Source organism: Somniosus microcephalus, chromosome 14 (assembly GCF_052327205.1).
Source record: "Somniosus microcephalus isolate GS21.2 chromosome 14, FLI_Smic_1.0, whole genome shotgun sequence".
In the NCBI taxonomy this organism is placed as follows: Eukaryota; Metazoa; Chordata; class Chondrichthyes; order Squaliformes; family Somniosidae; genus Somniosus; species Somniosus microcephalus.
Window position 1 is genome coordinate 17,858,770 of NC_141000.1, and position 21,248 is coordinate 17,880,017.

The window sequence follows — 21,248 nt, forward strand, 5'->3', positions numbered from 1 at the left end:
CAAAGTTCTGCTCAGTACCCAAAACTCCTTCACACAGCATTGAATCTCTCCAGAAGTCTCTCTCTCTCAGAATGCGTGGTGCAAAAATGTCGCAGACAAAAAAGGCAGGAAGCAGCCGCCTTTAAATAGCACTCCCCCAGTCCCTTCCCGACTGCAAAACGTTCCCCTCTACCTGTCATTGCTAGCGGCAGGCGGAAAGGCAGGGGGCGCCACTCAACATCCAGTCCGGGGTGCTACCGGGCGTTGCATGCTCGACTGATGTCATGATCTGCGGATGCAGGAGATCGTACGGTAGTGGTTAGCGCCACCACAAAATGTTCGGTCAATTTCGTAAGCGACGCAAACATCGCCGCGCCCGGGCGCTAGTTGCTTTGCACCCCATTAGCGCCCTCTTAGGGCGCTAACAGGGGGCGCAAAACAACCTAATTTTTCCCCCAAATAGTTGATAGACTCCCTGGTATCAACCAAGTCTTTTTATAACTTGTTACACTGGAAACCGTTAAGAGTAGAGCATTTCAAAACTGAGATTGATAAGTTTTCATTTGGCAAAGGTATTAAGGGTTACAGAACGAAGGTGAGTAGATGGAGCCATGATCTAATTGAATGGCGGAACAGGCTTGAGAGGCTGAATGGCCTACTCCTGTTCTTACATTCCTAGTATAGTTGATAGGGATTTTTGCCTAAACGTGATATTGTAGGAATGGTCAAATTCCTATCTAGAGATTGAGTTCGACGCAGGCAATCAATCAAAAAGGTTTTTAATGTCAAACTAACGAGTTTAAACAGATTGATGCAAGAGAACTATGAATACAGGTCTTAACAGGCCGGAGGCGCCACGAGGACTGCCAGGGCGGTCCCATGGATGGCGTCATGATGTCATCACATTTTTCCCGCGTTTGGGTGATCACGTGATTAGCGGCATGACGTCATCGCGTTTGCCCGTGCTCTTAAAGGGACCGCACACTGTACATGCAAACAGTATATACAATGGTACAGATTTAGTCTGTAGCTAACACATCGTTAAAGGGAATTATGTACAGTTGTTCAGAGTCCCTCAGTGGCTGGTCTGGCGGGTGGTTGCACTTGTTCTGGCATGATGACGGTGGGCGGCCAACCTCGTCTCAGTGGCTGTGCGGTCTCGACGGGACGGTCAAGGTCCAGGTGTGCTGGCTTCAAATGGTCGACCGAAATGTGGTCCGGTTTACCACCGACATCCACCTTGAAGGTTTTGTCTCCTGCCTCTAACACGCGAAAAGGACCAGTGTATGGGGCCTTGAGCGGATCCCGGTGAGCATCGTGGTGGATGAACATGTAGTCGGCTTGTTTCAGCTCCGCTGGAACGTGAGAGCCCTGAAACCCGTGATGCGATGTGGGAACCGGTGCGAAATATCTGGCTGCTTCCTGGTGGCTGATAAGCTGGCGTGAGGCAGACCATGGCTCCGTTGGTGTTGGCAGGAAATCCCCTGGCACTCGCAGCGGCTGACCATAAACGAGCTCTGCCGCGGAAGAGTGAAGATCTTCCTTGGGGGCCGTGCGAAGGCCCAACATGACCCATGGCAGCTTGTCTGCCCATCCAGCGTCTTGGAGGCTGGCCCTCAGTGCGGCCTTAAGCGATCTGTGAAAATGTTTGCACAGACCGTTTGCTTGTGGTGTGGTGTAATTTGACACCGAGTCATTGAGCCACCGCATTCCAGAGTTCGGAAGAAAACTGCGGTCCCCGGTCTGAAGAGATGTCAGCAGGCACTCCAAAATGGGTGACCCATGAAGAGATGAACGCCCTGGCCACGTCCGCCAAAGTAGTAGATGACAGGGGAACCGCCTCCGGCCATCTGGTGGTGCGATCTACCATGGTCAGGATGTGCGTAAAACCATGGGAAGGTGGAAGTGGTCCTACCAGGTCCACATTAACGTGGTCAAACCGTCGCTCAGGAACTGCAAAGGTGGCCAATGAGCCTTGATGTGGCACTGTACCTAGGCCTTTTGGCAGACCACGCAGGTGTTGGCCCAGTCACGGACATCTTTATGCATGCCCCGCCAAACGAACTTAGATGACATTAGCTTTTGAGAAGCCTTCATTCCTGGGTGTGACAACCCATGTATGGCGTCAAACACCTTGCGGCACCAGGTGACCGGCACAATAGGGCGAGGGTCCCGAACGGAGACGTCACACAGCAACGTGGTACCAGTCGAATGAAACCTGACGTCGGCCAACTGGTGGCTAGTGGTGTTGGTGCGGTAAGTCTGCACTTCTGGGTCTGAGACTTGGTCTGCTGCCATGAGGGTGTAGTTGATGCCCAGCTGGACCGCATGCACGGTCGCGCGGGAGAAGCAATCTGCCACCAGGTTGTCTTTACTGGCCATGTGCTGAATATCTGTGGTAAATTCGGAGATGTATGTCAGCTGACGTTGTTGTCGAGATGACCATGGTTCGGCGGTCTTGGCCATGGCAAAGGTCAGTGGCTTATGGTCGACGAAGGCGGTGAAAGGACGTCCTTCCAACAAGAACCGGAAATGGCGGATGGCCAGAAAAAGGGCTAGTAACTCCCTGTCGAAAGTACTGTACGCCCGCTCGTTATGCCACAGTTGACGGCTGAAGAATGCCAACGGCTGCCATGTCCCGTTCACCCACTGCTCCTGAATGGCGCCGATTGAATAATCTGATGCGTTGGTGGTGAGGGCGATGGTGGCTCCTGGTAGCGGGTGCGCCAGCATGGTCGCGTTGGCTAAGGCGCTCTTGGTGTCGGTGAGTGCCCGGTCCATGTCACCTGTCCAGCCTACCGGATCCTTGCCAGACTTGCCCTTGAGGACCTCGTACAGGGGCTGCATGAGCAGTGCTGCCTTAGGCACAAAACGGTGGTAAAAGTTTACCATGCCGAGGAATTCCTGCAGGGCCTTTATGTTCTGCGGGCGTGGAAAGGATGCCACCGCCTCCACCTTCACTTGCAAAGGAACCGCTCCCTCTGCGGTAATGCGATGTCCCAGGAAATCAATTTGATGCAGACCAAACTGACACTTGGCTGGGTTGATAATCAGGCCACGTTGGCTGAGGCGTCGAAAGAGGGTGCGTAGATGAGAGATGTGATCCTCCTTATTAGGACTGGCGATGAGAATATCGTCTAAGTAGACGAAAAGGAACTTGAGGTCCCGCAGCACGGAGTCCATGAGGCGCTGGAAAGCGTTCTTCAACCCAAACGGCATCCTTAAAAATTCGAAGAGACCGAAAGGGGTGATGACTGCGGTCTTCTGGACATCTTGCGGGTGCTCCGGGGCCTGGTGGTAGCCTCGGACAAGGTCAACCTTGGACAAAACGGTGTTTCCTGCCAAATGGGCAGAGAAATCCTGGATGTGGGGATCGGGTATCGATCAGGAGTGGTGGCGTCGTTTAGGCGCCGATAGTTGCCGCAGGGCCGCCATCCGCCACCAGGTTTCGGAATGATGTGAAGAGGCAAAGACCAGGGACTATTCGACCTGCGAATAATCCCTAAGCGTTCCATTGTTGCGAACTCCGCCTTCGCGACCGCTAGCTTGCCAGGTTTGAAGCGCCGGGCCCGCGCGTGGACTGGGGGTCCAGTGGTGGTGATGTGGTGTTCCACACCATGTTTTGTGGCCGTGGAGGAGAACATGGGCCTGGTCAGGTCTGGAAAGTCGCCTAGCAGGCCAGCGAACTCATTCGGAGTCGGGAAAGCACAGGAGACGGTGCGCGACATGGTGTTACTACGGTGGCAAGGGATAGAGTGAAACGTGGCAGCGTTGATCAGCCATCGGTTCCTTACATCGACCAGGAGGCCGTTGGCGCACAGGAAATCTGCACCAAAACCTTGGCCGTAACAAATTCCCAGAAAAACCGCTGGCCGCCGAAGCACACCTGGACCCGCCGTCTGCCGAAGGTCCGAATAGCTCCGCCATTAGCCGCTTTGAGGGAGAGGCCGTGCCTCCCAGCCTGTACATCAAGAGCTGACGCGGGTAGAATGCTGCACTGCGCTCCGGTGTTGCACAGGAACCGACGACCGGAGAGGGTACCTGTGATGAAGAGCAGCTTGCCTGCATTGCCGATTGCCATCGTGACCGCGGGGCACCCGTTAGACCCGTTCTTCATTGGACGGAGTTGGTTTTTTTTGAGAGAAGCTGCAGGGAGGGCGGCAACATCTCGCCTTCATGCCAAACCGCGTGTGGTAGAAGCACAGCCCCGCGGGCTGAAGAACTGGGGCGGCGTCTGTGGGGGATGGGCGTCTCATGGCAGCGCAGTACTGTTGCGTAACAGCGAACATTTTGTCTGCCTCGGCAGCGAGCACTGCACAGTCTTCGACCTCGGATCTCGCCAAGGCCGCTTGCACTTGCTCCGGCAATTGGCTGAGGAATAACTCTCTGAAGAGAAAGCATTCCGGTTCGGAGCCGAGGAGTGTGAGCATTTGGCTCATCATCTCGGAAGGTTTGGAGTCCCCGATCCCGGGCATAGCGAGCAGCCAACGGGCGCGCTCTGATTTCGTGAGCCCGAAAACCTGTAGCAACCGCGCCTTGAGGGTCTCATACTTGCGGTCCGCTGGGGGGTTCCCGAGAAGACTGACGATCCGCGAGGCGGTAGAGCTGTCGAGTGCGGAGACCACGTATAAGTATCGGGTCTGATCCTCAACGATGCCTCTCAGGGTGAACTGGGCTTCAACTTGGATGAACCACGAGGTCGCTTGTTGCTCCCAGAACTATGGCAGCTTCAATGAAACGGCGTTTGCCTCCATGCTGTGTTTCTTTTGCGAAATCCGTTCACAAAAGTCGGGGTCACCAATGTAGGAATGGTCAAATTCCTATCTAGAGATTGAGTTTGATGCAGGCAATCAATCAAAAAGGTTTTTAATGTCAAACTAATGAGTTTAAACAGATTGATGCAAGAGAACTATGAATACAGGTCTTAACAGGTCGGAGGCTCCACAAGGACTGCCAGGGCGGTCCCGTGGATGGCGTCATGATGTCATCACGTTTTTCCCACTTTTGGGTGATCACGTGATTAGCGGCATGACGTCATCGCGTTTGCCCGCGCTCTCAAAGGGACCGCGCACTGTACATGCAAACAGTATATACAATGGTACAGATTTAGTCTGTAGCTAACACATCGTTAAAGGGAATTATGTACAGTTGTTCAGAGTCCCTCAGTGGCTCTGCCACAATATTTAATATTCAGCAATCCAGTTTGTAACTTTATTAGTATAAGAATGCCAAGTAAGGGCCGTCTACACTCTGTTTCTACTGTGTATCTTTTAAATCACTGTAGAATTAGGTACTAAAAAAATAAGTTTCCCACAAGCTGCTACTGCCAGCACACACAACTCTATGAGCAGTAAAGCAAGCCTCTACAAACTCCACACTGTTACTGGCTTTTAGGAGATCGATGAGACTGGTACCGCTCTCAGATATTCACCACCTCCCTGAAATGAAGCATATTCCTCTCCAAATCAACAACAGAAAACACTGGAAAAACTCAGCAGGCCAGAGCAGCATCCGTGGAGAGAGAAACAGAGTTAACATTTCAGGTTGATGACCTTTCGTCAGAACTGGAAAAAAGCAGGAAAAGGAATAGATTGTGAAGCAAGTTAGGGGCTGGGAAAATTTTGCTATCATATTCCTCTCCACCCTGTGCCTCTAATCTCTTTGGGCATCCCCCACTCCCTTTGGGCCATCGTTGGTGGCTCTAACTTCAGTTGTCTAGGCCCCATGCTCTGGGATTGCCCACGAATCTGTCTGCCACCCCACCTCCTTCCCCTCCTTTAAGACCATCCTAAAAACCCATCTGTTTGACCAATTTTTGCTCGGTGTCCATTGTTTTGATTAGGCGTCTGTGAAGTGCTTCGGGACATTTGTCTACCTCAAAGGTGCTATACAAATGTAAGTTGTTGTTTTGTTTGTAGTTGTTTATTTTATGGAGCAGAATGCATTTATTGCCCTGAGTATGTTTCTATTCTAATTGATTTTGCTTTCTTTCTAGAATGATTCCCTGTGGAACACAACGCTACAGCTCAAGCGGCTGGATGTTTTCGAAAGCTCGTATTTCCTTCTTCTCTGCAGTTCTTATCTTTATTCTTGTCACTGTAGACCAAGGTAAGAACCAAAGGTTGTGAATTAGAACTGGTGTTTGCTTCAGTTAATGATACCATTTCTACTGAACTTAACCTGTCAAACACACAGCAGGTTAGGGGGCCAACTTCAAATCTGTGTTCAAATAGTGTTCCACCTGGCAGTGTGCTGGACCCACCCCCAGACGTAGATACTGCAGTGGCTCCAAGAGAATCCTTTCTGTTAGCTGACTCAGACACAATTGCTTTCATTTTCTCTCTAGTTGAGTGCAAACGTTAAGACGTTTAAAAGTTGAAACCGTGCCCATATGACAAGAGCTGGCTCAGAAAGTTGACTCAAGAGCGACAACAACTTACATAGTATGGCTCTCCTCACATTGCAACATCACAGAGCACTTTACAGTGAGGAGGGTAAAATGGCCACCAAGTAGGAGGGAAAGAATGGCTTAGGGGTAAGGCCTAAAGAGTGCACAAAGAGAAAAGTCTTAAGCGGGATTTTGAATGCAGGGGGTAGTGTGGAAGGGTTTTTCAGAGGAATTTTTATAGCACAGGAGTATGGTAACTGAAAGACCGGCCATTAATGATGGACTGAAAAGAATTAGACCTCAGTGTCGGGGGTGCAAATATTTGTACCTATTTTTCGGGGCTTCCATTTCAGCTCAGACTGCTTCTACTGATCAGAGTGTCGATGACAGACACTCCACTTAATAGGCTGTTAAAATGGCCCCTGATTTGCATATATTTATGAGGAGACCATCTGACTCCTGTATTACCTCATGTGAGTTGGAAATATAGTCGTAAATGCACTGCTTTCAGCAGCAAGGGCAAGGCTTCCACCAGCTGGAGGGAGTTAAAATCCCCCTTTTAATGTCAGCCAGTTGGCCAAGAATCAAGATTGGGCAAGGAAAGGTTAAACTAGATGTCATCAGTGTAATGATATCAGCAAATAGTGATGTTATTTGCCTGTTTGATTATCATGTCTTACCGGCATAGTTGCCTGATTGATTGCTTGTGCCTGACCAGCAAAGGTCATGTGACCGAGACAAGCAAGGCAGTTCAGTTTAGTTTCAGTTTCGTTCTAGATGCATCACTAGCAGGGTGTCTCCTGAAATGCTGTATAAAGAGTTGAACAGACTTTAGATTAAAACTCATTCTCTTTCATAAATGTCTCATCCTTGAACCCACAAAGAAATCAATACATGGTGTCAGAAGTGGCTGAAAGAGATGAAGAGAAAAAATCTGAAGTTAGCAACTCGACGAGATAGTGGCAAATAAGCAAAATCAGCTCTCCACAGATTAGCAAGCCAAAAGTGAACATCGTTGCTTACCATTGGAGAATAGCTAACGAAGTGAAAAAATGGAAGGTTTACACCCACCGGCGATGCTTCAGATGACAGGTAATGTGGCTGAAAATTGGAGAAGGTTCAAACAACGTGTGGGGTTGTATTTATCAGCAATCGGAGCTGACGAGAAAAGTGATAATAAGAAATCGTCACTGTTCTTACATGTCGTGGGTGATGAAGCGCTGGAGGTGTATAATAACTTCACATTCGTTGCTAATGGAGACAAAATGAAGCTAGATAAAATAATGGAACAGTTTGAGGCCTACTGCATACCTAAACGTAACGTGACGTTTGAGAGGCACAGATTTTTCACATGTGTACAGAAAACGGGTGAGACTATTGATCAGTATGTGACTGAACTGAGAAACAGAAGCAAATCATGTGAATTTGGGGGACTGACAGACTCGCTGATAAAAGACAGACTGGTGTGTGGTATTCCGAATAATGGTCTAAGGGAAAGACTGCTAAGAGAGCAAGATCTAGACCTGGGAAAAGCCATAGCACTGTGTAGGGCTACAGAGACTGTGAAGTTGCAGGCAAAGGAGCTGTTCAGTGACAAAAGCTGCAACGTGGATGCAGTGAGAAAGAACGGATACAAACCGTTTAACAAAAAGAGCGCCAATGTGAAAAAAGAGGCGTGGCCAGCGAACAAAAATGAAAGGGACAATCGAAAGACATGTAGTCGATGCGGTACACAGCATCCACCAAGAAAGTGTCCAGCATATGGTAAAACATGCAATAGTTGCAACAAGAACAACCATTATGCCCGTTGCTGTAAGAACCAAATGCAACAAAGCAAGGTCCATGCAGTAGATGAAAGCGACGTAGAGGAGTTCTATGTAGATGTTGTGTCTGAAAACAAAAAAGAAGAGACTGGATGTTGACACTAAAAGTGAATGACATACACATTCCATTTAAATTGGATACTGGAGCGCAAGTTAATGTGATATCAGAGACTGATTTTAAGAAAATTAGACCCAGACCAAAGATACATGGAATAAAAGTGAAAGTGACAGGATACTCAGGTACTGATATACCAGTGAAAGGAAGATGCATTGTCAAAGTAACACACAAGGACAGAGAGCACACGCTAGCATTAATCGTGGTGCCAAAGGATGTGCAAGCCATACTAGGTTTAAAAGCCTGTGAGAGACTGAACCTGGTAAAGAGAGTCCTCGTTGTGGAAAGCGAAGGAGAGACAGTCTATGATGAGCTCATGAAAGAGTACAACGACCTATTTAAGGGTCTAGGCTGCATTCCAGGAGAACACACGATCAGAGTAGATAAAAGTATGACACTGGTCATACATCCATGCAGAAAAGTTCTGTTTGCTCTTCAAAAGCAACTGAAGGCAGAGTTGGACAGGATGGAAAGCCTGAACGTGATTCAGAAGATAGATGAGCCAACTGAGTGGGTGAGTTCCCTCGTCGTAGTGGACAAAAAGAATGGAAAGCTCAGAATTTGCCTGGATCCAAGAGATCTAAACAGAGCAATAAAGAGAGAGCACTTCAAGCTTCCTACACGTGAGGAAATCATGGCACAGTTTGCAAAAGCAAAATATTTCAGCAAGTTAGATGCATCATCAGGATTTTGGCAGATGAAGCTGGATGAAGCAAGTTCAAGACTGTGCACGTTCAACAGTCCATTTGGCAGATACAGATTCCTAAGGTTACCATTTGGCATTGCCTCAGCTCCTGAAGTGTATCACAAGACTATCCATATGATCTATGAGCACCTGGAGGGAGTTGATACATCAATGGATGACATCATAGTATGGGGAACCACGAGAACTGAGCATGACGAGAGACTGAAAAAAGTGCTGGAAGCAACAAGGAAAACAAACCTGAAGCTGAATAGAGAGAAATGCCAGCTCAGGGTGACAGAACTTACATTCGTGGGAGATATCCTTAGCAGTGAGGGCATCAGACCAGATTCCAGAAAGGTGTCCGCCATTGAGAATATGCCAAAGCCACAATGCAAAAAGGACGTGCAGAGGTTTAATGGAATGATCAACTACATGGGGAAATTCATATCCAACCTCTCAGAAAAGATGGCGCCACTGAGAAGACTAACTGAAAAGAACATAGAATGGGAATGGAATCATGAGCATGAGAAGTCATGGAGCGATCTAAAGAAACTGCTCACAGAGGAACCAGTTCTGAGGTTTTATGACCCAGCGAGACCCATCAAGATATCATCAGATGCATCACAGAGTGGGCTCGGTGCCGTTCTTCTGCAACAATATGACTACTGGCAACCTATTGCATATGCATCGCGCTCAATGACAGACGCGGAGACGCGATATGCTCAAATAGAAAAGGAGCTGCTCAGCATCACATACGCCTGTGAAAGATTTCACCAGTTTGTGGCAGGACAAGCAATCAGTGTAGAGACTGACCATAAACCCTTGATTGCATGGTTCCAAAAGCCTCTAAATAGCTGTCTGCTTAGAATACAAAGAATGATGATCAGGCTGCAACGCTATACACTGAATGTTGCGTACACACCGGGTAAGCTGATGTATACAGCAGACACGTTGTCCAGAGCTGTAGACCCAAGTGAGCCTGCAAACACCACAATGGATGACAAAGTGAACGCCTACGTGGACATGATCACAAGTGCACTGCCCATAGCAGATGCAAAAATGGAGCTCATAAAGACTGAGACAAACAAAGATGAAACAATGAGACGACTGAGAAAAGGCATCTTGGATGGATGGCCCAACATGAAGCAAGACTGCTCACCTGATATAGCAGAGTACTGGAACTGCAGGGCGGAACTATCAGTGGTTGAAGACATCATCTACAAAGGAAGTAAAATAGTTATCCCAAAGAGTCTGAGAAGAGAGGTGCTAAAAAAGATCCATGGAGGACATCTGGGAATCGAAAAGTGTAAGAAAAGAGCACGAGAGGTGATGTACTGGCCACGAATCAACCAAGATGTGACAAATGAGGTGTCAAACTGCACAATATGCCTGAAATATCGAGCAAGCAATCTGGTAGAACCACTAAAGCCACACCCAACACCAGACAGACCTTACCAGAAGGTAGGTGCTGACCTATTCGTATGTCAAGGGAAGGACTATCTTGTAGTCACAGACTATTACTCCCTGTATCCAGAGGTTTGTAGACTGCACACCACCACTGCAGATGCTGTGATAACATGTATGAAAGCCATATTCTCCAGACATGGCGTGGCAAGCGAGGTCTTCACAGACAACGGACCTCAGTTTTACAATGCAAGTTTCCGACACTTTGCCAAAGAGTGGGACTTTGTCCACACAACGTCAAGTCCTCACTTTCCACAGTCCAATGGACTAGTGGAAAAATCAGTCCAGACAGTGAAAAGACTGATGTACAAGGCAAAAGACAGTGGAACTGACTTCTACCAGAGCATGCTTGTATACCGCACAACGCCGCTCGAGTGTGGTATGTCACCAGCCCAACTCCTGATGGGACGTCGGCTAAGGTCAAACCTACCCATCCCGGAGAACCTCCTGAAAACAAAAGAGGGGGAGAAAGTGAGGAAGTTCAAAGAACAACAGAAAGAAAAGCAAAAGTACTACTATGACAGAGGAACACAAAACCTACCTGAACTCCACACTGGTGACCAAGTAAGGTTCAAAGACAAAACAAACACATGGACTCAGAAGGGAACTGTCCTGAGTGAAGTTCAACCAAGATCATACACCATTCAGACAGATGAGGGTGCTGTTCTGAGAAGAAATCGTCGAGATCTTTTCATGGGACCAGCCACAGCAGGTCAAGAGACTGATACTGTTGAACAACCTGATCACACAGCTGAGAACCAATCATCTGAGGCAACAACTCAGATTCAAGGACAATCAATCAGAAATTCCTCAAGACACGTGAAGCCTCCTGAGAGACTCAATGAGCAAATTTAAGGACTATTGTTATAGAAGGAAGTAATGTTATCTTATTCTTTCTTCAAGTTCTAGTGTATTGACATATTTCATGTGAACACACAAAGCAAGGTTAAAAAACCTTGATCATGATAATGATAATGTAAGTTCATTAAGTGTTACAGTTAAAATGCAGATTAATACAAAGAAAACATGTTGTTAGTTAAAAGTAAAGTACTTTTGTTTTAAGAAAAGGAGATGTAATGATATCAGCAAATAGTGATGTTATTTGCCTGTTTGATTATCATGTCTTACCGGCAGAGTTGCCTGATTGATTGCTTGTGCCTGACCAGCAGAGGTCATGTGACCGAGACAAGCAAGGCAGTTCAGTTTAGTTTCAGTTTCATTCTAGATGCATCACTAGCAGGGTGTCTCCGGAAATGCTGTATAAAGAGTTGAACAGACTTTAGATTAAAACTCATTCTCGTTCATAAATGTCTCATCCTTGAACCCACAAAGAAATCAATACAATCAGCATAAATATGGAGCCTGATTCCAAGCTTCCGGATGATGCCATCAAGGGGAGACATGTCAATAATGAAAAGGACCGAACCAAGGCTTGGTGCCGGTGTGGGCATGAGAGGAGAAACCATTGGCGGATCGGAGATTTCAAGGCCTCTCTCTGCTGCAGCTCACTTCCCCTTACCTTTAACTGAATTTAACTTTTCCTTTTCCTCTTTCCTTGTTCTTTTGTACTCTCCTGTTTGTTTTTCTATTCTCTCATAGCAATTGTATTAGTTCATGTGAGTGAAGCAGGGATCTCAGTGTCTCCTAGTGGGAAGTGGAGTAGGGATCTCACTGTCTCCCAGTGGGGAGTGGAGTAGGGATCTCAGTGTCTCCAAGTGGAGAGTGGAGCAGGGATCTCACTGTCTCCTCATGGGGAGTGGAGCAGGGATCTCACTGTCTCCTAGTGAGGAGTGGAGTAGGGATCTCACTGTCTCCTAGTGGGGAGTGGAGTAGGGATCTCAGTGTCTCCTAGTGGGGAGTGGAGCAGGGATCTCAGTGTCTCCTAGTGCGGAGTGGAGCAGGGATCTCAGTGTCTCCTAGTGGGGAGTGGAGCAGGGATCTCAGTGTCTCCTAGTGCGGAGTGGAGCAGGGATCTCAGTGTCTCCTAGTGGCGAGTGGAGCAGGGATTTCAGTGTATCCTAGTGGAGAGTGGAGCAGGGATCTCAGTGTCTCCTAGTGGGGAGTGGAGCAGGGATCTCAGTGTCTCCTAGTGGGGAGTGGAGCAGGGATCTCAGTGTCTCCTAGTGGGGAGTGGAGCAGGGATCTCAGTGCCTCCTAGTGAGGAGTGGAGCAGGGATCCCACTGTCTCCTAGTGGGGAGTGGAGCAGGGATCTCAGTGTCTCCTAGTGGGAGAGTGGAGCAGGGATCTCAGTGTCTCCTAGTGAGGAGTGGAGCAGGGATCTCAGTGTCCCCTAGTGGGGAGTGGAGTAGGGATCTCAGTGTCTCCTAGTGGGGAGTGGAGCAGGGATCTCAGTGTCTCCTAGTGAGGAGTGGAGCAGGGATCCCACTGTCTCCTAGTGGGGAGTGGAGCAGGGATCTCAGTGTCTCCTAGTGGGGAGTGGAGCAGGGATCTCAGTGTCTCCTAGTGAGGAGTGGAGCAGGGATCTCAGTGTCTCCTAGTGGGAGAGTGGAGCAGGGATCTCAGTGTCTCCTAGTGGAGAGTGGAGCAGGGATCTCAGTGTCTCCTAGTGGGGAGAGGAGCAGGGATCTCAGTGTCTCCTAGTGGGGAGCGGAGCAGGGATCTCACTGTCTCCTAGTGGGGAGTGGAGCAGGGATCTCAGTGTCTCCTAGTGGGGAGTGGAGCAGGGATCTCAGTGTCTCCTAGTGGGGAGTGGAGCAGGGATCTCAGTGTCTCCTAGTGGGGAGTGGAGCAGGGATCTCAGTGTCTCCTAGTGGGGAGTGGAGCAGGGATCGCAGTGTCCCCTAGTGGGGCATGGAGCAGGGATGTCACTGTCTCCTAGTGGGGAGTGGAGCAGGGATCTCAGTGTCTCCTAGTGGGGAGTGGACCAGGGATCTCAGTGTCTCCTAGTGGGGAGTGGAGCAGGGATCGCAGTGTCCCCTAGTGGAGAGTGGAGCAGGGATCTCAGTGTCTCCTAGTGGAGAGTGGAGCAGGGATCTCAGTGTCTCCTAGTGGGGAGTGGAGCAGGGATCGCAGTGTCCCCTAGTGTGGAGTGGAGCAGGGATCTCAGTGTCTCCTAGTGAGGAGTGGAGCAGGGATCTCAGTGTCTCCTAGTGAGGAGTGGAGCAGGGATCTCAGTGTCTCCTAGTGGGGAGTGGAGCAGGGATCTCAGTGTCTCCTAGTGAGGAGTGGAGCAGGGATCTCAGTGTCTCCTAGTGGGGAGTGGAGAAGGGATCTCAGTGTCTCCTAGTGGGGAGTGGAGCAGGGATCTCAGTGTCTCCTGGTGAGGAGTGGAGCAGGGATCTCAGTGTCTCCTAGTGGGGAGTGGAGCAGGGATCTCAGTGTCTCCTAGTGGGGAGTGGAGCAGGGATCTCAGTGTCTCCTAGTGGGGAGTGGAGCAGGGATCTCAGTGTCTCCTAGTGGGGAGTGGAGCAGGGATCTCACTGTCTCCTAGTGGGGAGTGGAGCAGGGATCTCACTGTCTCCTAGTGGAGAGTGGAGCAGGGATCTCAGTGTCTCCTAGTGGGGAGTGGAGCAGGGATCTCAGTGTCTCCTAGTGGGAGAGTGGAGCAGGGATCTCTGTGTCTCCTAGTGAGGAGTGGAGCAGGGATCTCAGTGTCTCCTAGTGGGGAGTGGAGCAGGGATCTCAGTGTCTCCTAGTGGGGAGTGGAGCAGGGATCTCAGTGTCTCCTAGTGGGGAGTGGAGCAGGGATCTCAGTGTCTCGTAGTGGGGAGTGGAGCAGGGATCTCAGTGTCTCCTAGTGGGGAGTGGAGCAGGGATCTCAGTGTCTCCTAGTGGGGAGTGGAGCAGGGAACTCAGTGTCTCCTAGTGGGAGAGTGGAGCAGGGATCTCAGTGTCTCCTAGTGGGAGAGTGGAGCAGGGATCTCAGTGTCTCCTAATGGGGAGTGGAGCAGGGATCTCAGTGTCTCCTAGTAGGGAGTGGAGCAGGGATCGCAGTGTCCCCTAGTGGGGAGTGGAGCAGGGATCTCATTGTCTCCTCGTGGGGAGTGGAGCAGGGATCTCAGTGTCTCCGAGTGGGGAGTGGAGCAGGGATCTCAGTGTCTCCTAGTGGGTAGTGGAGCAGGGATCACAGTGTCTCCGAGTGGGGAGTGGAGCAGGGATCTCAGTGTCTCCTAGTGAGGAGTGGAGCAGGGATCTCAGTGTCTCCGAGTGGGGAGTGGAGCAGGGATCTCAGTGTCTCCTAGTGAGGAGTGGAGCAGGGATCTCAGTGTCTCCTAGTGGGGAGTGGAGCAGAGATCTCAGTGTCTCCTAGTGGGGAGTGGAGCAGAGATCTCAGTGTCTCCTAGTGGGGAGTGGAGCAGGGAAAGCAGTGTCTCCTAGTGGGGAGTGGAGCAGGGATCTCACTGTCTCTTGGTGAGGAGTGGAGCAGGGATCTCAGTGTCTCCTAGTGGGGAGTCGAGCAGGGATCTCAGTGTCTCCTAGTGAGGAGTGGAGCAAGGATCTCAGTGTCTCCTAGTGGGGAGTGGAGCAGGGATCTCAGTGTCTCCTAGTGGGGAGTGGAGCAGGGATCTCAGTGTCTCCTAGTGGGGAGTGGAGCAGGGATCTCAGTGTCTCGTAGTGGGGAGTGGAGCAGGGATCCCAGTGTCTCCTAGTGAGGAGTGGAGCAGGGATCTCAGTGTGTCCTAGTGGGGAGTGGAGCAGGGATCTCAGTGTCTACTAGTGGAGAGTGGAGCAGGGATCTCAGTGTCTCCTAGTGGAGAGTGGAGCAGGGATCTCAGTGTCTCCTAGTGGGGAGTGGAGCAGGGATTTCAGTGTATCCTAGTGGAGAGTGGAGCAGGGATCTCAGTGTCTCCTAGTGGGGAGTGGAGCAGGGATCTCAGTGTCTCCTAGTGGGGAGTGGAGCAGGGATCTCAGTGTCTCCTAGTGGGGAGTGGAGCAGGGATCTCAGTGTCTCCTAGTGGGGAATGGAGCAGGAATCTCAGTGTCTCCTAGTGGGGAGTGGAGCAGGGATCTCAGTGTCTCCTAGTGGGGAGTGGAGCAGGGATCTCAGTGTCTCCTAGTGGGGAGTGGAGCAGGGATTTCAGTGTGTCCTAGTGGAGAGTGGAGCAGGGATCTCAGTGTCTCCTGGTGGGAGAGTGGAGCAGGGATCTCAGTGTCTCCTAGTGGGGAGTGGAGCAGGGATCGCAGTGTCCCCTCGTGGGGAGTGGAGCAAGGATCTCAGTGTCTCCTAGTGGGGAGTGGAGCAGGGATCTCAGTGTCTCCTAGTGAGGAGTGGAGCAGGGATCTCAGTGTCTCCTAGTGGAGAGTGGAGCAGGGATCTCACTGTCTCCTAGTGGGGAGTGGAGCAGGGATCTCAGTGTCTCCTAGTGGGGAGTGGAGCAGGGATCTCAGTGTCTCCTAGTGAGGAGTGGAGCAGGGATCGCAGTGTCCCCTAGTGGGGAGTGGAGCGGGGATCTCAGTGTCTCCTAGTGGGGAGTGGAGCAGGGATCGCAGTGTCCCCTAGTGGGGAGTGGAGCGGGGATCTCAGTGTCTCCTAGTGAGGAGTGGAGCAGGGATCTCAGTGTCTCCTAGTGGGGAGTGGAGCAGGGAAATCAGTGTCTCCTATTGGGGAGTGGAGCAGGGATCTCAGTGTCTCCTAGTGGGGAGTGGAGCAGGGATCTCAGTGTCTCCTAGTGAGGAGTGGAGCAGGGATCTCAGTGTCTCCTAGTGGGGAGTGGAGCAGGGATCTCAGTGTCTCCTAGTGGGGAGTGGAGCAGGAATCTCACTGTCTCCTAGTGGAGAGTGGAGCAGTGATTTCAGTGTCTCCGACTGGGGAGTGGAGCAGGGATCTCAGTGTCTCCTAGTGGGGAGTGGAGCAGGGATCTCAGTGTCTCCTAGTGGGGAGTGGAGCAGGGATCTCAGTGTCTCCTAGTGGAGAGTGGAGGAGGGATCTCAGTGTCTCCTAGTGGAGATTGGAGCAGGGATCTCAGTGTCTCCTAGTGAGGAGGGGAGCAGGGATCACAGTGTCTCCTAGTGGGGAGTGGAGCAGGGATCCCAGTGTCTCCTAGTGGGGAGTGGAGCAGGGATCTCACTGTCTCCTAGTGGGGAGTGGAGCAGGGATCTCAGTGTCTCCTAGTGGGGAGTGGAGCAGGGATCTCACTGTCTCCTAGTGGGGAGTGGAGCAGGGATCTCACTGTCTCCTAGTGGGGAGTGGAGCAGGGATCTCAGTGTCTGCAAGTGGGGAGTGGAGCAGGGATCTCAGTGTCTCCTAGTGGAGAGTGGAGCAGGGATCTCAGTGTCTCCTAGTGGGGAGTGGAGCAGGGATCTCAGTGTCTCCTAATGGGGAGTGGAGCAGGGATCTCAGTGTCTGCTGGTGGGGAGTGGAGCAGGGATCTCAGTGTCTCCTAGTGGGGAGTGGAGCAGGGATCTCAGTGTCTGCTAGTGGGGAGTGGAGCAGGGATCTCAGTCTATCCTAGTGGGGAGTGGAGAAGGGATCTCAGTGTCTCCTAGTGGGGAGTGGAGCAGGGATCTCAGTGTCTGCTAGTGGGGAGTGGAGCAGGGATCTCAGTGTCTCCTAGTGGAGAGTGGAGCAGGGATCTCAGTGTCTCCTAGTGGGGAGTGGAGCAGGGATCTCAGTGTCTCCTAGTGGGGAGTGGAGCAGGGATCTCAGTGTCTCCTAGTGGGGAGTGGAGCAGGGATCCCAGTGTCTCCTAGTGGGGAGTGGAGCAGGGATCTCACTGTCTCCTAGTGAGGAGTGGAGCAGGGATCTCAGTGTCTCCTAGTGGGAAGTGGAGCAGGGATCTCAGTGACTCCTAGTGGGGAGTGGAGCAGGGATCTCAGTGTCTCCTAGTGGGTAGTGGAGCAGGGATCACAGTGTCTCCTAGTGGGAGAGTGGAGCAGGGATCTCAGTGTCTCCTAGTGGGGAGTGGAGCAGGGATCTCAGTGTCTCGTAGTGGGGAGTGGAGCAGGGATCTCAGTGTCTCCTAGTGGGGAGTGGAGCAGGGATCTCAGTGTCTCCTAGTGGGGAGTGGAGCAGGGATCTCAGTTTCTCCTAATGAGGAGTGGAGCAGGGATCCCAGTGTCTCCTAGTAGGGAGTTGAGTAGGGATCTCAGTGTCCCCTAGTGGGGAGAGGAGCAGGGATCCCAGTGTCTCCTAGTGGGGGAGTGAAGTAGGGATCTCAATGCCTCCTAATGGGGAGTGGAGTCGGGATCTTACTGTCTCTTCGTGGGGATTGGAGCAAGGATTTCCTGCAACAGTGGAATTATCCCTGTAAGTACCCTTTAAATCTTTTGCCCTGTCAATTTTCAACACTATTCTGAAAGTATTGATTCTCAGCCACTGGCTGCCCTCCAGCACCTTGGACAGGTGACCTTCGTTCATACATAAGCCTTGACTGTAAGTGATAGCAGGTAATTCAACAGCAGGTTGACATCATGGCCAAGCTTGATTCTGTCCTCACTCACGTATACCTCTAGTAAAGGTCACTGGATACAAATCGGGAAGGGGAACCCTGGCATGAATGTCTCCTCCTAGTCCTTGAAATAGAGATACTGAGGTCAAATATTGTGCCACTGCTGCCACCCCAGCTAAAATCAACTAACCGGGGATCAAACCTGGGTATCCCTGCTCTGTGTGGCTCAGATGCCCACTGGATAGACTCACTGAGCCATTGGGGAGTCACATTGCATTATCAATGTTTATGACAGCCAAGTTTCATCATGTTCATAAACGAAGGAATTAAGATCTAACAAGTCACCTTTTAAGGTGAGCCGTGTCTCTTTAAAAGACTTATTCAACTTATAGAACATTGTGTAGCATTATCACAGTGTGAATGATGTTTCAATTAGATCTTACCTTAATGTTAACAAGGCAGTTTAACACAAATGTTAATTTATAGGGATCACATTCCTCTCTCTCTCTCAAGCAATATACGCCCATTTTGACCTGAGGTTATTAATGGTTTTGACTTGATGTGTTATGCCTAACGTAATGCTGAGGGATTGCCTGGTAAAATTAAGGAGTGTTTCCACCCCACCCTTTACGTAGTCTACAATTGATTCACGCTCCACCTTATCCGCCAGCTCTTGAGTCAAATGGCCTGAAGCAAGTTGTCATAGTCACACGGCAACAATAATAAACAAAGTAGAATAGAAGGACCACAGCTTTCACAAAGGAGCAAATTTTCAGAGATCACCAGGGCGCAAGCGATCAGCTGGCACAAATGTATCTTACAACTGATCCACTCGCATTTGGTTTGCCAGCTACCTTTTGTACTTTGATACCTGAACCCTCAAATTTTGCAATGAAGTGGTGTGGGCAAATGGCTAAAATTGTTACTTTTTCCTCTTCTGATGGCTTAATGGGCAATTCAATTATCAGCTTGACTCAGTTGGTCGCACTCTTACATCTGCTTCAGAAGGCTATGAGTTCAAACTCCACACACATAAAGCCTACAAAAAAACCAGTGACAGCACTTCAAAAACTAATTAAAAGTTTGAGAAGCTCTTTGGGGTGTCTTCAGATCATGGAAAGTGCGATATAATACAAGTTCTTTTGTTTCCTTCATAGAATCGTAGTAACTCCAGCACAGAAAGAGGCTGCTATATAAATGCAAGTTGTTGTTGTTCTTCTTAGGCTGTCCCTCGGAACCGAGGATGATTTGCTTCCACATTAAAAATGAGTTTGCAGGTGACTGATGAGTCCAATGCGGGACCTACAGTCTCTGTCACAGGTGGGGCAGACGGTGGTTGAAGGGGCGGGTGGGCGGGGTGCTTGGGTTGACGTGCGCTCCTTGCGCTGCCTGCGCTTGGGTTCCGCTTGCTCCCGGCGAAGAGACTCGAGGTGTTCGGCGCCTTCCCGTCTGGCTCATTGTGTTGGTGTTAGCTCTTCATGCTGTTTAATTGCACTGTCTGGGGTGCTACTGAAACATGCCACCCAGAGAATTCACAAGTTCATTCTATGGTCTGTACTGAGGTTGATGACCTCCGTCAGGGTGCCATGTACGCTTTCAGCATTCCTGGGCTAAGAATGGGAAAAAAAAATCAGTCAGGATCCAATTCAATTCAATTTCAATTCAATTTTTCAATTCAAATGCTTTATTGGCATGAAAGTTTACAGAGAACCATATTGCCAAAGCTTACATAGCAAAAAGGTACAGTTTTCCAACATTCTGTAGGTGTCAATCGATTTGACATTTGTTGGGTACATACAATATTACTTTTAAACAATATTAATTTTAAACAGTCTTTGTACTTCATTTGGTACGTTCAATATTAATTTTAAACAGTCTTAATTTTAAACAGTCCTCAGGTTGTGACATGTTGTTACATATTTGGCCCCAAGGTATGGTCTGTCTCCTTCTCCTAGGACTAATCTCAATTTTGACAGGTCATCCAATTCCTTGAAATCTGGGGTTGTTTGGCTTAGCTTGTTGAATAATATGTTTCTTGATGTGTTGAATTTTTCGCATTTTAGGAGGAAATGCATTTCTGTTTCAACCTCGCCGGCCAGACATTGATCGCATATTCTATTCTCTCTAGGCTGCCAGGATTTCTTGTATTTGCCTTTTTCAATTTCCAGTTGGTGGTCGCTTAGTCTGTACCTGGTGAGGGTCTGTCTCTGTTTTGTGTCTCTGATGGTCGTGAGGTAGTCTGCCAGTTTATATTCTCTTTTTAGGGCCCGGTAACATTCTAATCTGCTTTGGCTTTCGGTTATTTTGTTCCAATGTTCCAGGTAGGTTTCTTTGCATTGTTTAATGATTTGGTTCACTCGGATTGGTGTTTGGACGGCTGTGTTGGTCTGGGGCTGGTCAGGGTCCGGCTGAGTACTTAGTTTCAGTAGCAGCTGACTCAGGGGACTCTTTTCTGGGTTTAGCTCTTGGGTCTGAAAGGCTTTGAAATGAAGGGTGTCTGGGGAGCTAGATTTGAGGTGATTTAGGAAGTTTAGTGCTCGTTTTTGGATGTTTATTATCAGTGGGTATCTGCCTAGTTCGGCTCTGCATGCATTTGTTGGCGTTTTTCTTTGGGTGCGAAGGATGCTTCGGCAGAATTCTGCATGTAGGACTTCTATTGTGTGTTTTTCCCATTTAGTGTAGCTTTGGTGATTTAGCGGGCCCCATACTTCACTACCGTACAGTGCAATGGGCAGGATTATGCTGTCAAATATTTTGAGCCAGATTTTGATTGGGATTTGGATGTTGTAGAATTTTCTTTTTATTGCATATAGGGCTCTTCGGGCTTTTTCTTTTAGTGCATTCACTGCTATGCTGAAGCTCCCTGATGCTGTAATAGTTAGACCAAGGTAGGTGTAGCTCATAGTGTGTCCTATAGTGGTATCACTGAGGGTAAACTGGTATTTGTTTTCCTGACATCTGGGCCTTCTTTGAAAAATCATGATGTTGGTTTTCTTTAGATTTACTGTTAGAGCCCAATTTTGGCAGTATTTGTCGAGTAGGTCTAGTTGTTGCTGTAATCCCTGTTCTGTGGGAGACAGCAGAACCAGGTCGTCCGCATAGAACAGGGATTTCACTTCTCCATCCAGGAGACGGAGACCTGGTGACTTGCTTTGCTCCAGCATGTCTGCTAATTCATTTATGTATATGTTGAACAGGGTTGGGCTCAAATTGCAGCCCTGCCGGACGCCTCTTCTCTGGGTGAAGAAATCGGTGCGTTTGTCTCCAATTTTGACCCCGCATTTGTTTTTCAGATACATTGATTTAATAAGGTCATAGACTTTGCCCCCTATTCCACACTGAAGAAGTTTATAATAGAGCCCTTCGTGCCATATAGAGTCAAAGGCTTTCTTGAAGTCGATGAAACAGGCGAATATTTTCCCATTTTTTGTTTGGTGTATATGT

At 49.5% G+C, this 21,248-nt stretch overlaps 1 long non-coding RNA gene across 1 annotated transcript in view; it reads left to right on the forward strand.

The window, feature by feature from the left end:
* Nucleotides 1–21,248, forward strand: part of LOC147107358 (uncharacterized) — a 35,243-nt gene that overhangs the window by 8,906 nt on the left and 5,089 nt on the right. Inside the window, exon 2 of the long non-coding RNA XR_015080775.1 lies at nucleotides 5,975–6,087. This is a non-coding gene — a long non-coding RNA (uncharacterized LOC147107358). The remainder of the gene's footprint in view (nucleotides 1–5,974; nucleotides 6,088–21,248) is intronic.